The 13662-nt window shown below is 36.7% G+C and overlaps 1 protein-coding gene across 1 annotated transcript in view; it reads left to right on the forward strand.

Moving 5' to 3' along the window:
- The window catches only part of LOC118279218 (uncharacterized), a 121566-nt gene that overhangs the window by 30563 nt on the left and 77341 nt on the right, over positions 1-13662 (forward strand). The window contains 1 exon segment of the mRNA XM_050698287.1: positions 7877-7905. The gene's annotated coding sequence lies outside the window, so the exon portion shown is untranslated.

Below are 13662 nucleotides of genomic sequence, written 5' to 3' on the forward strand. Positions count from 1 at the left end.
TTTATGATAATTGGGTTATTTAGTCGTTTCTTTTCGCTCAGCAGTCACGCCTCTACCATTAGCCAAAGATTTCTTTAAAAGGCACATAATTTTGAAGACCTTTTAGAACTTAATTCGTTGCCAGTTGAAAAAACAAAACACGATTACTATTATTGCTGAGGCTTGTTTTATTATCGAGGTTATGTTGTGTTGTGATGTGTGCTAAGGTTGTGGACTGTCATGATTGTTGAATTGATAGATAAAAAGTACGTTTTTTTACCCTTTTTTGAAGGCTTTTGGGAGGGGGAATCATCTAATGTCTTCTCCCGCCTTGGGCGAGGCGAGAGGGAGTGTTAGACTCTTACTGACTAAAAACCACCCAGTTCCTACCCCTGTTTTTCGAGCCGGAACCTCAATAACTCGCTAGACAGTCCGCAGATCCATGCGTATTTAATATCCCAATCCAATTTTTCGCCATTTTTGAATAAGTCTGTAGCTATAAATCAGAAAACTGCTGAACTCAAATAAGTAGAGAATTTCATGAAATTCTATAAAAAAAATCACAATCTTCGATAGATGATTCTCAGTTCCCATCGCAGTGCTTGAATCCTCTTATAATTCCGTAAGCAAATAAATAAGAGGCCCCTTAAAACTCAACATTAATACTTCACCAATAATATAACAAACGAAAACACTAGTTAGCCTATTAAACCACCGTCTACCGGGTACTGGGTACTACCCAGTGCCTTATAAAGAAACGCGTGGGCAAACGAGTTCCGATCGTAATTATGCTCATTGTACCCGACAGCGTATTGTATTGTGTTTAAATACGACATGTCTGTACTTGTTTCTATACTTTCTAGTTTATTAATTAGGGGGGATATTAAGTATTAATGATTGGAGATATGGTTTAATGGTTTAAGACTGTTTTGTAGATTGGTGGTTGTTGTATAAAGTTAAGGTCGGTTTCTGAATTATTGGTTTGTCTTTGCTTTGATTCAAGAACACGAGTTATGCAAATTGCTAATGTTTCTGCTATAAGTATTATTTCCGGAGCTGCGGACTGCCTAGCGGGTTACCGGAGTAGGAACGGGGTGGTTTTTAGTCAGTAGGAGTCTGACACTCCCTCTCGCCTCACCCAAGGCAGGAGATGAAATTTGATGAATTTCTCCCTTAAAACAAAAGAAAACGTCGAATATATTTGTCGCCAGGACACCACCCCTAGTCTCCCTATCATCAGGTGACCTGTCTGCTCATTTACCGTCTTCTACCATCAAAAAAATCTACATATAAAAGCTACCACATATCACACCAAACATTTGCAATCACAAACCACCCTATTGAGTTCAGGCGATCAATTTCAAAAGACTAAAGTATTAATAATCGCTTAAGAAATGTCGTCAATTGTTTTTAAGAACTGCTATTGTTTTAACCGGTCCCAATCTGGTTTGGGTTAATGATGCCAGATAGTTAAATGTAAGAGATGACTTGTCAAATTAAAACGTGGTTCATATGACCTTGGAAAGTGGTTGATGGTGAAAAGTGGTTGAAGTGGTACTGGTATGTTTGGGTGGTGCTGTCGTAATGGTGCTTATGTGTCAATATTGACAATTTGAGATAGTCTAATGGTGTTTTTTTACTAGAGATGTGCTATGCTACGTTGCTGTGGATGCGTTTGGCTTCTACCAATTATATTCATTGGTACACATAGCTGAGCACTGGTGGAACCGAGTCCAATAAAGATATGTTATTTATATGGAAAGATGCGTGTTACAAATAGCTTCCCTACTACCGATACATCGCATACTGAAGCTGCGCATCTTCTTTGTACTACTATATAGCTTAGTATCAGTGCAAACGGTCACATAGTTTCACAGCTTAGATAGCACATCTCTGGAAGATAATCACCAAAATACTTTAATATAAGGGTTTGTCATAATATCCAGCTCCTTGGTTGACGGATTCAAGTTAGGTTAAAGTAGTTAAGTTCATCAGATACCACTGCTTCCTAGTTTTTATGAAATGTTTACGTCTCCATTTCCTCCATTGACGTAAACATTTCGCGGGTGTTGTCACCCGCAAAAAAACAGAGGCGGTAAATGTATTTTACTCTAAAGTCACTTCAACCATGTGTTTTGTTAATAGACGTTACTGTAAATTGTGTTATATTACCTAAAACACAAAACATATTTTCCATTGTTCAGTTTTACCAAAACAAACACCAACCCAATCAATACTATAAAACTATAAAATTCCACAAATTCTTGTTCCAAAAACGAAAACTTTCGAACTAATCAACTTCTATATAAGGCTAGATCTACACTATACGACTCGGTTCTTTCCTTTACAAAACAATACAGAGTTACTAGGTTACGGCTTACAAGTGACGCCCACCGTCCGTCAGTGTGTAACTGGGTCGCGTGTATTGTCAAGTGACCTAATAGGAGATGAGACGTGGTTTTAAGATGGTGTACTGATGTTCTGACTTTTGAGAGGTGTAATATAGGAGGTCCATGAAGAGTTTTTATGAATTTATAACTATGAAACAAGTACAAAGAGGAGATGCCATAATGTGATTATGCAGTGTGACACAAATAATTGGCCCTGCCCAATGATATTATAAGTTGAAAGGTTATAACCACTCAAAAAGTGATACATTAAAATGCCTCGGGTTTCAGATTCCCGGGTTCGGAAATTTCTCAGTGGTAGCACGGAGTCTGGACTTGTGCCCAGTATATGGCAATAGGCTCACCCCCTATTACATGGGACTTATAACACAAATGATGTAAGTGGGTGTACATTATATAGCGGCATTACGTGCAGTAATGTCGCCCTACGTACCCCTTCGGGGATAAAAGGCGTAACGTTGCATATAATACGAGTTAATGTACGTAACAAGCACAGTATATTAAACACTTTACTTAATACAAACTTGAAGTGTCGAAATCAATATAGCCAATACATAATCTTAGCAATATCTAGCGATATACGTGTACTATATAACCTTATACACAAACCAGTCTAATTTAGAACACGCGTCTACTACACTTACACCCGACTTTAGTTTAACATGAGTATTAACAAATAGACTTCTTCTACGTAAAAGACATTTACAATTAAAGGAGACAAAGTATTAGTTGGCAAGTGAGTTGGAGATTTTAAGTAAGGAAGAGTCATGGTTCAGTACGAATGGGCCGATTCAACCGGAGTGATTGAGTTCATACAACTGCCACAGTCGAGTATGAAGGAGAGGTATAGTCAGAAAACCGATGTGAAACAACGCTTGCGTTGTGTTTCTTTGTGTGAGTGAGGTAACCAGAGGCCCAATTACCTCCCTTCCCAATCTTCCCAATCCCTGATTCCCTAACAACCGCAAAAAGACGGCAACGTACTACTACCACGGCAACGCACTAGTACCGAAACACCAGAAGTGTTACGAGTATCCATAGGCGACAGCGATTACTTACCATCAAGTAATCCGTCTGCTCGTTTACCGGCTTATACCATAAGAAAAGCACTGCTGTCCAATCTCCGATGTCCGACACCCGCGGAAATAGTGAGGGTGGTGCCTAATATATTCTACACTACGGCTTGCCATATAACCTTAGACACGAACCAGTCGGAACGAGAACACACGTTTAATAAACTTACACCAGACTGTGTAACATAAGCCGCTAGTATTATAGGTTTGAGTGATTGTTACTCAGATATTGTAGTGCTAGAAGCGGCCTGTGAATTTGAGCGTAGTTGGATTAACGTAAATAAAATTGATTTTGACAATAAATAATACTAGAACCGATGTATGAATAACACAAACCCAATGAGCATAGTTGGGTTATTTTAAATAAAATTTATTTTGGCAAGAAATACCTTGGCCCATATTGGGGCTTTGGTTTGATTTATCGAAAAATATTTTGTAATATCCATGTGTGTACGGGAATAATCTAGTCCTCTGTAACAAAAGGAGCATAAAAATTTGATGTTAGGTTGAAAAAATAATTCTTACCTCTTTAAAGTTCAAAAAAGTGGGCCGCTTATACATATACTAGATTCTACTAGCAGCTTGCACCTCGCATTCCTGTAGGATAAATACTATCAAATATGTTATTCTAGACCATAATCTACCCTTGTTCCAATTTTAATCCTGATCCTGTCAGCCATTGTGACGTCATTGAGTAACAAACATCCACACAAACAGATAAACTTACAAACATTAGAATTTATATTATTTGTAAGATGCATTCACTTAACTAAGAAGAAAGCATTTGATGACAAGCATAATAAATAGCCTCGTCCATCCATCACATCGCCTCATAAAACGTATGATTCCACGAAAATCATCTAAAACTAAGTTTAACTGGATACCAGTTTTTTTTTATTGACTTTCACTAACAATTTATTTTTAAACCTTGATGGCACTTTCTCCGGTCAAGTTAAACATGAAATAATGAGTGGGCACCTTTGTTGATTAGCATATTGATAATATTATGTCTACATAACACTATAGTGGTTTATGACTTTGTTTTGACTTATAACCCGGATTTGGGATGAAAGTTTATGTTTGTTTTGGTTTAGTAATTCTTTATAATTGTGGATTATTAAAGTCTGGAGTTTAGTCTGGTCTGGTGTGTGATATTGAACTTGTTCTGTATAAGATGGTAAAGTCAACAGCTCGTGACAGTCTACTGGTAATCTATGTACCTCCTTAACATAACAGGCTTTGCTACAATACCCATGTTTGTCTAGTGAAGTGGCGATCATGGTTTACAAGAGTAGCTAATAATTTCCTGTTAAAATATATTAGGTCCCTTAGCGAATACGAAAATATTAGGAAGGAAATATAGAAATGGTGACAAAGTCAAAGTCATTTATTCCAATTAAACCATATACTTCGGTATTTTTGAAACGTCAACTAAGAAATAAAGAAATAAACAATAGTCTGTCAGTCTGTCCGTCAGTGAAGTTAAAGCTTTACTCTTGTAACATAATATTAATATCACTAAAAATACCTACATTAAATACGACTTTGAGCCGCATCTAGTAAAACCCAATATCTTTGGCAAATAATGAGCAATGCGGTTGTCATATTCAGGCCACGTTTACAACGCTTACTTTCAATAACTTAACACTTTGTGTGACCCTGTAATGTACGAATCAAGCATTCAGAGAAAGTCACCGATCTGTGTATTTACGAGTAGGTGTCATTAGACCATATAGTCGCGTATTAAACCAATTTTTTTTCTATTAAATCACAGATTTTTAATTAAGAAAAATGTTTGCCCACGTTGGAAGTTTTCGTCTGTGTCGTAAAAATAATACATACATCAGTCCAGTCAACATAATAATATTATTGGGGCCCAGTAAAGCTGATGCCGACCCGGTGCTGCGAATTACGTAGCGGGTTTACCGGGGCTTCGGCTCGAAAAGAAGTAGAAGGAACGGGGTCGTTTTTAGTCATTAAGTGTTTGACACTCCCTCTCGCCTCGCTCAAGGTGGGAGAAGTCAATGGATGATTTTCCCTCTCGAAAAAAAGAGTCAATATATTGCTACTCCAATATAATATTACAGGATATTTCCAATCCAGTAGGCATTGCTAGTCTTCTAGCTAGACTATAGAATAGTCTGTATTAGCCTTTTGTATGCCGATATATGAGACAATAGAAAACACGTTGTCACGAGTAGCAGTTTATTTCAACAGGAAGTTCACCCCAATATGCATAACGTGCCGTAAAGTGCACCTCTGTCTACCTCGTCGGGGACAAAAGGCGTGACATTCACCCCAATGTATTCATAGAAACTCAAAATTATAGTAATATATATGAAAACTAATCAATTCTTATATCGTAGTACAGAGCACCAACAAAATCTTGTAATCTAATAAATCGCCGGCGGTTATGTAGGTCGCGTTCACTTTCGATATCAGTGGTAAGCCTCGAGTTAAGATTAAGAGAAAGCCATCGTGGGATGGGCGAGTGATCTACATCATAATGTCTTTTATATAGGTAAAAGTGTAAGTGTCTGGTAACACTAATTTAATCACCAAAACTACCCTAAGCTGAACGAGCAGACGGATCACCTGATGGTAAGCAATCGCAGCCGCCCGTGAAACACCAGAGGCTTTGCAAGTGTGTAACCGGCCTTTTAGGGTTCAGGAATTTGGAGGTTGTTGGGGAATTTAAGGGGGAATCGGAGAAATCGGGAATTGGGAAGATTGGGAAGTAATTAGGCCGTCGCATCGGTAACCTCACTCATAAAACGAGACACAACGCAAGCGTTGTTTCACGTCGATTTTCTGTAAGACTATAGTAACACTCGGGTCGAGCCGGGTCCATTCATGCCGAAGCATGGCTCTCCCACAACAAATCTCAAAACTTCTAAATACAATCCGAACACGTTATTAAAAATATCCTTAAATAATTTAAAAGAATTAATTCCATTGCATTGTCACGATATTACCATTTTAGGCGCCATGCTCTCAAAAAACCAATAACACTTTGCCCAACTCTTGAAACCTGTTTGACAGTACTATAACAAAAACCATTCAATTTACCTTTCAACAACATATATTATCAGAATATGATTTCAAAACAAGATTACGTTACGCGATTAATATCTTACCACTACATACAAAACAATAATATACAGCCTGATTTTTTTTATTTCTGCCAAATTATTTCTGAGCATTAGGTATCATTCAAAAATCCCTTCGATTTAATTGCGGCCAGTCTTCTGGGAACGTTCCCCAGTGACAGTGATGCGGACGAGTACTTCGACGCTTAACGCCTTTATTTTAGTTGTTTTCGTTCCTATTTTTTTGTATTTTTAAGTTGTAAATAATGTGTAAGTAATCATAATAATTTACTTCGAATAAACGATTAAATTTATAAATAAAAAAAAACTATTTGCAAAAAGAAACCAACTTCATTGAAGAAAAGAACACTTAAGTGAAGTCGGTTATTTCTTTTTAATTTGAAAATGGAATGTTTGAATGACACCTAGCTATCAGAAAAAATGGCTTGTAATAAAAAAATCAGGCTGTATAACCAATCAAAAGAAAAGAACAAAAATTATGTTATTATTAAAATAATTTTGTATTGTATACCAAACCTGTTATTTTCGGTGTTACACCTAGCGTAGCACGTACTTATATATTATGTAACAATTTTGATAACTTAATTTGTGAAGGTGTGTAATCAATGGTCTGGTATACCATGACCTACTCTTGAGCCACTAAGTTGAGTGGTTACATGGTGTGACTGCTGTATCAGGGCCCTGGGAGATCGAACCCCTGGTCCCGAGTTTGATATTTAAAGTATTATTAAGGTATTTGCGTGAACCGTCATCCTTTCAACATAGGACTAGTACAAAGTCGGCCCACTACCATCCCTACAGAGTGGACTTCCCTTGGGTGCGCACGAAACGGTTCGAATCCACGTTCCTAATCCGTGCAGCCAGGGATTGGAACAATCTGCCGGCTTCTATCTTTCCTAAGAAATACAACCCGGGTCTTTTCAAAGTCAGAGTAAATAGGTACTTTCTAAGTCTGTGCTCCATCTTCGGCCGCATCTTCGCTTCGCCGTCCTGGCAGTAAGCGGGTTAGTGGCCAAACGCAGACTTATCAACGTTAAAAAAAGAGGGTCGGTTGGCAGAATCGTGAATGTGTGCACGGTGTGTGTGTAAATTATTTAATAATTCCATGTTCTGATATTTTCATGGTTTATATAGGATGTTGTTACTCTTACTGACTTTTAGTAAACTCTGTACTTAATTTGACAGTCAAAAACAAATATCAAAGCTAAGGATTTTTCCTGAACTAACTTTTAGCAATATAACCAGATCTACAACGCATTGATTTCCTGCTTTTTTTTAACCAAAACAATTTCTTTTTTTGTTACAGAAAACATCCGCAGTGTTCATCTTAATAAGGTATAATTTACTTATCATTTTGTTCTAAGTTTTTGTCTACCTTTTGTTCTTTTAACCGACTGTGCATAAAGGAGAGGTTCCGTTTCGCTCCAGTGGTCACTAAGTATAGTATTAAAGTTTGAGTTAAATCATTCTTAGGAAATCGTTGGCGTTAATAAGTAGTTGGATTAAACTAAAATTGGTTCTTGACGGTGTGATTATATCATAGAATTTATTATTTATCAAGTGGTTGTAATTGTGACTGCTAATTTAAGAAACTTTTTTTATGGGGGAAAATCATCCAACGACTTCTCCCGCCTTGAGTGAAGCGAGAGGGAGTGTTAGTCAGACTCTTACTGACTACAAACCACCCCGTTCCTATTCCTGCTTTTCAAGCCAGAGCCCCGGTATTCCGCTAGGCAGTCCGCAGCTCCGGAAGCTAAGAGACTTGGGTTCGATTCCCGGCATAAGCAATGTCTTATTAAGTTTTTGCCCTCTCTATACATATGACATTATGAGGATTCTTGAAACTGTAAATAAGAACAAGGCTTTTGTATGTAAACAACAAAGAATAATTCTCCAGTCATAATTTTTCCAAACATTACCATTTACCATTTTACTCACTACACACGAACACCTCTACCTACCCCATTCTTATACCAAAAACCCCAGACTCTCAAACAGTCATACGACTATTAAATGGGCACAATAATCAAGTGTTACGACACAATACTTGTCTAAATGTCGTCCTGTGATGTTGTGTGATGGGCCGCATAATTATTATGGCACGAGTCGCGGTGCAAGTGTAGTGTTGGGCGTTTCGGTAAACGTCTAGGTCTTTTTGGTGAGAAGACGGAAAGAATTATAAAGGAAATAAAAAATAATAAGAATTTTCTTTTTTTATTTATTGTTGTTATATTACATGCAACGTCACGTCTTATATCCCCGAAAGGGTAGACAGAGGTGCACATTACGGCATGTAATGCCGCTATACAATGTACACTCACTTTTCGCAATTTGTGTTACAAGTTCTATGTAATAGGGGGTGTGCCTATTGTCATATACTTCGCACAATTCCAGACTCCGTGCTACTACTGAGAAATTTTCGAAAATCCGAAGCCCAGTAATACTCTCGAAAAGTTGGTCGCACTTGCGACCACAAAACCTACCAACCAACGAAGTCTATTACATATTATAATTAGCCTCTATAGTAATCATATTATGATATTGTCTTTTTCAGGGTTTTGGTGTTTTTTTATAATTTCCGTATGACTTTCGTGAAATCTTTCCAATGTTCTTTTGGGATAATGTTTCAAAGATACAACATCTTATTTCAAGGCTTTACCCAACGCTTTCTCCAATTTAGCATCTAATCGCAAAACTGATGGCATGTATATAATACTATATATCAGTGTAGCTCCACGCAGCATGTAATAGAGCTATTAGCAGCTATAAATATAATTTCCTTCTTTTAACTACTCATTACGCAACGCTACCCGACTTAATAACTGTTTACCGCGCGAAACGTAACTTATAATATTAGGTGTAACTGCTTTTCCTGGCTCTTTGGTCCAATGGTCGCAGGTACTACTGTTAAAGATAAGATCTTGGAGTATTTATGTTCTTCTTGATGGCAACCGAATCTGCAATACATACAAAGATGTCGACTATACTGCTAGTGTCTGGATCTTACATTACATACATAACCTCACGCCTGTCTCCCATGGGGGTAGGCAAATACAAGGGAACGCCTATTGCTAAGAAATCTCTTTCGCTTCATCAACAGTCACATTCAGTCTTTTTGACAGTAGTTTAAATAATGTCATGCTTGTCGGTTAATTTAGCCCTTCTTTATTATTCGGCGCATTATCCGGCACTCTGATTGGCCAGCGCGTATGAACCAGCCAATCAGAGCGCCGAAGCGCTCTCATTTCAATTACTTTGAACACAAAGCAACCTCGTACTAAGAATACAGACTGGTTGGTTCTATATAGCAGGAAAAGTCACTGTCTGACCCCAACAAATTGGGATCAGGGCACAAGGATAATGTACTAGCAATAAAAACCACTACATTGTACATAGAATAAATAATTCAATCAATTTCAATATTGTTTTTTTCCTTAAAGTGATCGAGTTTTCTTAATAGACATATGTACATCTTTATATATATAATTCTTCTGTACGTGTGTATGTCACTGAACTCCTCTTAAACGACTAGACGGATTTTGATGAAACTTTTGTGTGTGTTCGAGAGGTTCTGAGAATGGTTTAGATTCACAATTTTGTCCGCTGGACAAAGTTTTTTTAATTAGTTTTTAATTTATTAGTAGTTGTTGATTTTGGAATGTTTTACATTGAATCCGACAGACGGCGCTACCATCGCAGTGTCAAATATTAATGACGTTAGATATTGTCATAACATTTGAATAACAATTTTCATCAAAAAGGTCCAGAATGTTTTAGCTTATTAAAAAAGTTTAAAATTTTCAAATTAAAGACGTGTAGACAGGACAACGTCTGTCGGGTCCGCTAGTATTCTTATAAATTACATTTAACTTCAATTACACAGATGTTAACCACTTATTAGTAAAGTGCACAATTTATCCTGTTGATGCTTTTAATTGGTCGATTTTTTTCCTCATAATCATGCTAATCGAAAATATTTTTAATTGAATAAATATGCATAAATAAATAAACAACAGTCTGAATCAGAATGTAAGTATTTATGAAATGTGAATTATTTGCTTTACGCAACATCTTCTTCTCAGTCGTTTCCTTTATTACTGAAGGTCGTGTCTTTTCTGTTGCACGCGTCAGTTGATGTACGACCCTTCTCCAAGCGCCCCAGTCTTCTGCCATATTGGACATAAAATTGTTACTCATCATCATCATCATCAGCCGAGAGACGTCCACTGCTAAACAAAGGCTTCCCCATTAGTCCTCATCGTTGTTAATCATCATCTCTATATTTCTCTTTGCCTGTGGTCTCTCTACTGGACCACTTCTCACCCGGAGAAGCAATGAGGATTAATCATCACATTTCTTCAAGGCTATTTAGAACTAATATACGTCCTCTGGTGTTTCGGGTGTCCATGGGCGGTGGCGATTGCTTACTATCAGTTGATCCGTCGGCTTGTTTACCGGCCTATACCATAAAAAGGAAACATAGGTTATAAGGCAGTATTCGTGAAATATTGTCAATTATTTTCAAATTCACATAAAGTTCTTATGATATTGGGAACAAATGACTCACATACTATTATAAATTCACATTAAGTAATACACATAACACAATCGTTGCCAACGACTTATATATAATTAAAATCGATAAAAAAATCAACACATTCACACTTACAAATTAAAAATTATGTCTGTCAATCATTGAGATTTTAATATTAGAAGCTTTTGTTATATTTCAATTATAACTTAAATATAATTTCAATTGCATTGATTGATTTGAAGCGATAAGATAATAATACATTGCTGGAATAACAGTATAACTATTATATAATTTTATCAATCGCGCAACTAACAGCAACAGGCTAGATAGGCAGGTTGGATTGTAATTTTCAGATTAGATATAAGTATAGATTTTTTAAGACAAGATCTCCTCATGTTTCCTACTTGTAAATCAAATTTTTAACAATGAAGCTCGACTTGTTAAGTGTCTTGTTCAAATTAAATGCAATACGGATAACATTGAAATTTGTGCTTTGATGCAATGATAGAAGATAGAGGTCAGTGGTGTGGTGTTTTTTTTATGTTACAAGCCGGTAAATGATCTGATGGATCACCTGATGATAAGCAATTGCCGCCACCGATGAATACCCGAAACACCAGAAGCGCCGCAAATTCGTTGTTTTTTAAGGACAGGAATCCAAAACTCAATTATCCGCATTCTCAATTTTTCCAATCCCCGATTCCCCAACAACCCTTAAATTCCAAACCCCCAAAAGGCCGGCAACGCACTTGTAACGCCTCTGGTATTTCGGATGTCCATGGGCGGTGGCAATTGCTAACCATCAGGTGATCCGTCTGCTCGTTTACCGGCTTATACCATAAAAAAGTCTATTGCAAAATGCGATTCTAGACTACTGCAAATTTCGAAATAAACCCACCTCGTGTTCAGTATTTAATTAAATAAATCTAAGTATTTCACTTTCGTTTGTTATTACATAATATAGCTTTTAAGATCGGGTCATAGAACGGTCATCGGATAAAGTATCGCGGTACAATATCTTGGTGTACTGCTGTTCAGTTAAATAAGAGCAATGGTTGGGTTTATATTTATTTTATTTGTTGTAGAAAACGAGTTAGGTTCCGTTGCTTATTTCCCGAAGTGTTCTTTATATTTAAATTTTCATCCAATCACTTTTAATCTATAAAGATATTGTCAGAGGTACTCATAATTAATACAAACTTATTACTAGAGTTTTATTTATTGTCATAATGTATTGAGCATATTCTTTTTTATTTTATTTTTGTGTGGGGGGGGGAAATCATCCAATGACTTCTCCCGCCTTCGACGAGTCGAGAGGGAGTGTCACTTTTACTGATTAAAAACCACTCCGTACCTACTCCTCCTCTTTGAGCTGGAACCCGATAAACCCAAATTAACCGATTCCCGAAGAGATTAAGGTTTGCTCACAGAATATTATTGGCCATAATGTCATTGCATATTATAAAGTTTTATACTATTTGTTAAATTGTAATAGGAAACAGGTCAAATGTTGTTATCTATTCCAATTTGTCATTAAAAAAATTAAATCTTTTAACTTTACTCAATCCGAGAACTGACACGACTTCGTCCAATGACAAAGTGACTTTAATCTAAATGAATAAAGTTTAAATTCCTTTAAAAACTAATATATTACTACGTCTATTTACTTTTAAGACTTATGATTAATTTCATCCTCATTCATCACTTTCCATTCGACAATATCGAGGTCAAGTTAGTTCGTTTGATAAATACTACTTAGAGCTAACAATATTTTGCTTGCAGCGTGCTTATTATTGGTTTTGCTGTTCATTAATGTTATTATTGCCTTTATATTTCATCAAAACTTGGATTCACCTATAAATTCTAGTGTTTTTTTAGGATCGGATGGTGGTAAGCAATCTCTGCAGTCCAATGACACACAAAACACCAGAAGCGTTATAAGTGCGTTGCCGTCTTTTTGTGGGAGTTGGGGATCGGGAACATTGGGAAGGGAGTAAATTGAGCCTCCGGTAACTTCACTTACGCAACGCAAGAGTTTTTTCCCATTTATTCCGAAGCATGGCTCTCCCACACTTAGTGTTCCCTGTACCAATATATTCAAAATCAATTCAGGTGTTTGGATTACACTACACACTAATAAAAAATAACATTATAGTTTAATGACCCAAAATAAACTACTCCGGTAGCTATAGAAATATACCCATGAAAAAAAAAATCATAATTAAAATGACAAACTTCAAAAGTGACATCTAGAAAGACCACCCAAAACCCGATTTAACAATACACCTACAACATAATATAACCCAGCATACAATTACCGACTAATACCATTGTCTTTATTCACGGTATAGGGGCGGGGTGCGAATGTTACGGAGAAAGTATGACATTTACTGTAATATTGTTTAAGAGTAAGAGTGACAACATGTACTAGGCTTGGGCAAGACGTTTTTTTTTATATTGAGTTATTGTTGTCTAGCCGTCTGATGGTGTAAAGGTTAGGTTACACTTTATTATGACATCTACTTACGAAGGGATAATGTGTCTATATGAAGCGACGT

Source organism: Spodoptera frugiperda, chromosome 14, assembly GCF_023101765.2.
Source record: "Spodoptera frugiperda isolate SF20-4 chromosome 14, AGI-APGP_CSIRO_Sfru_2.0, whole genome shotgun sequence".
NCBI lineage: Eukaryota > Metazoa > Arthropoda > Insecta > Lepidoptera > Noctuidae > Spodoptera > Spodoptera frugiperda.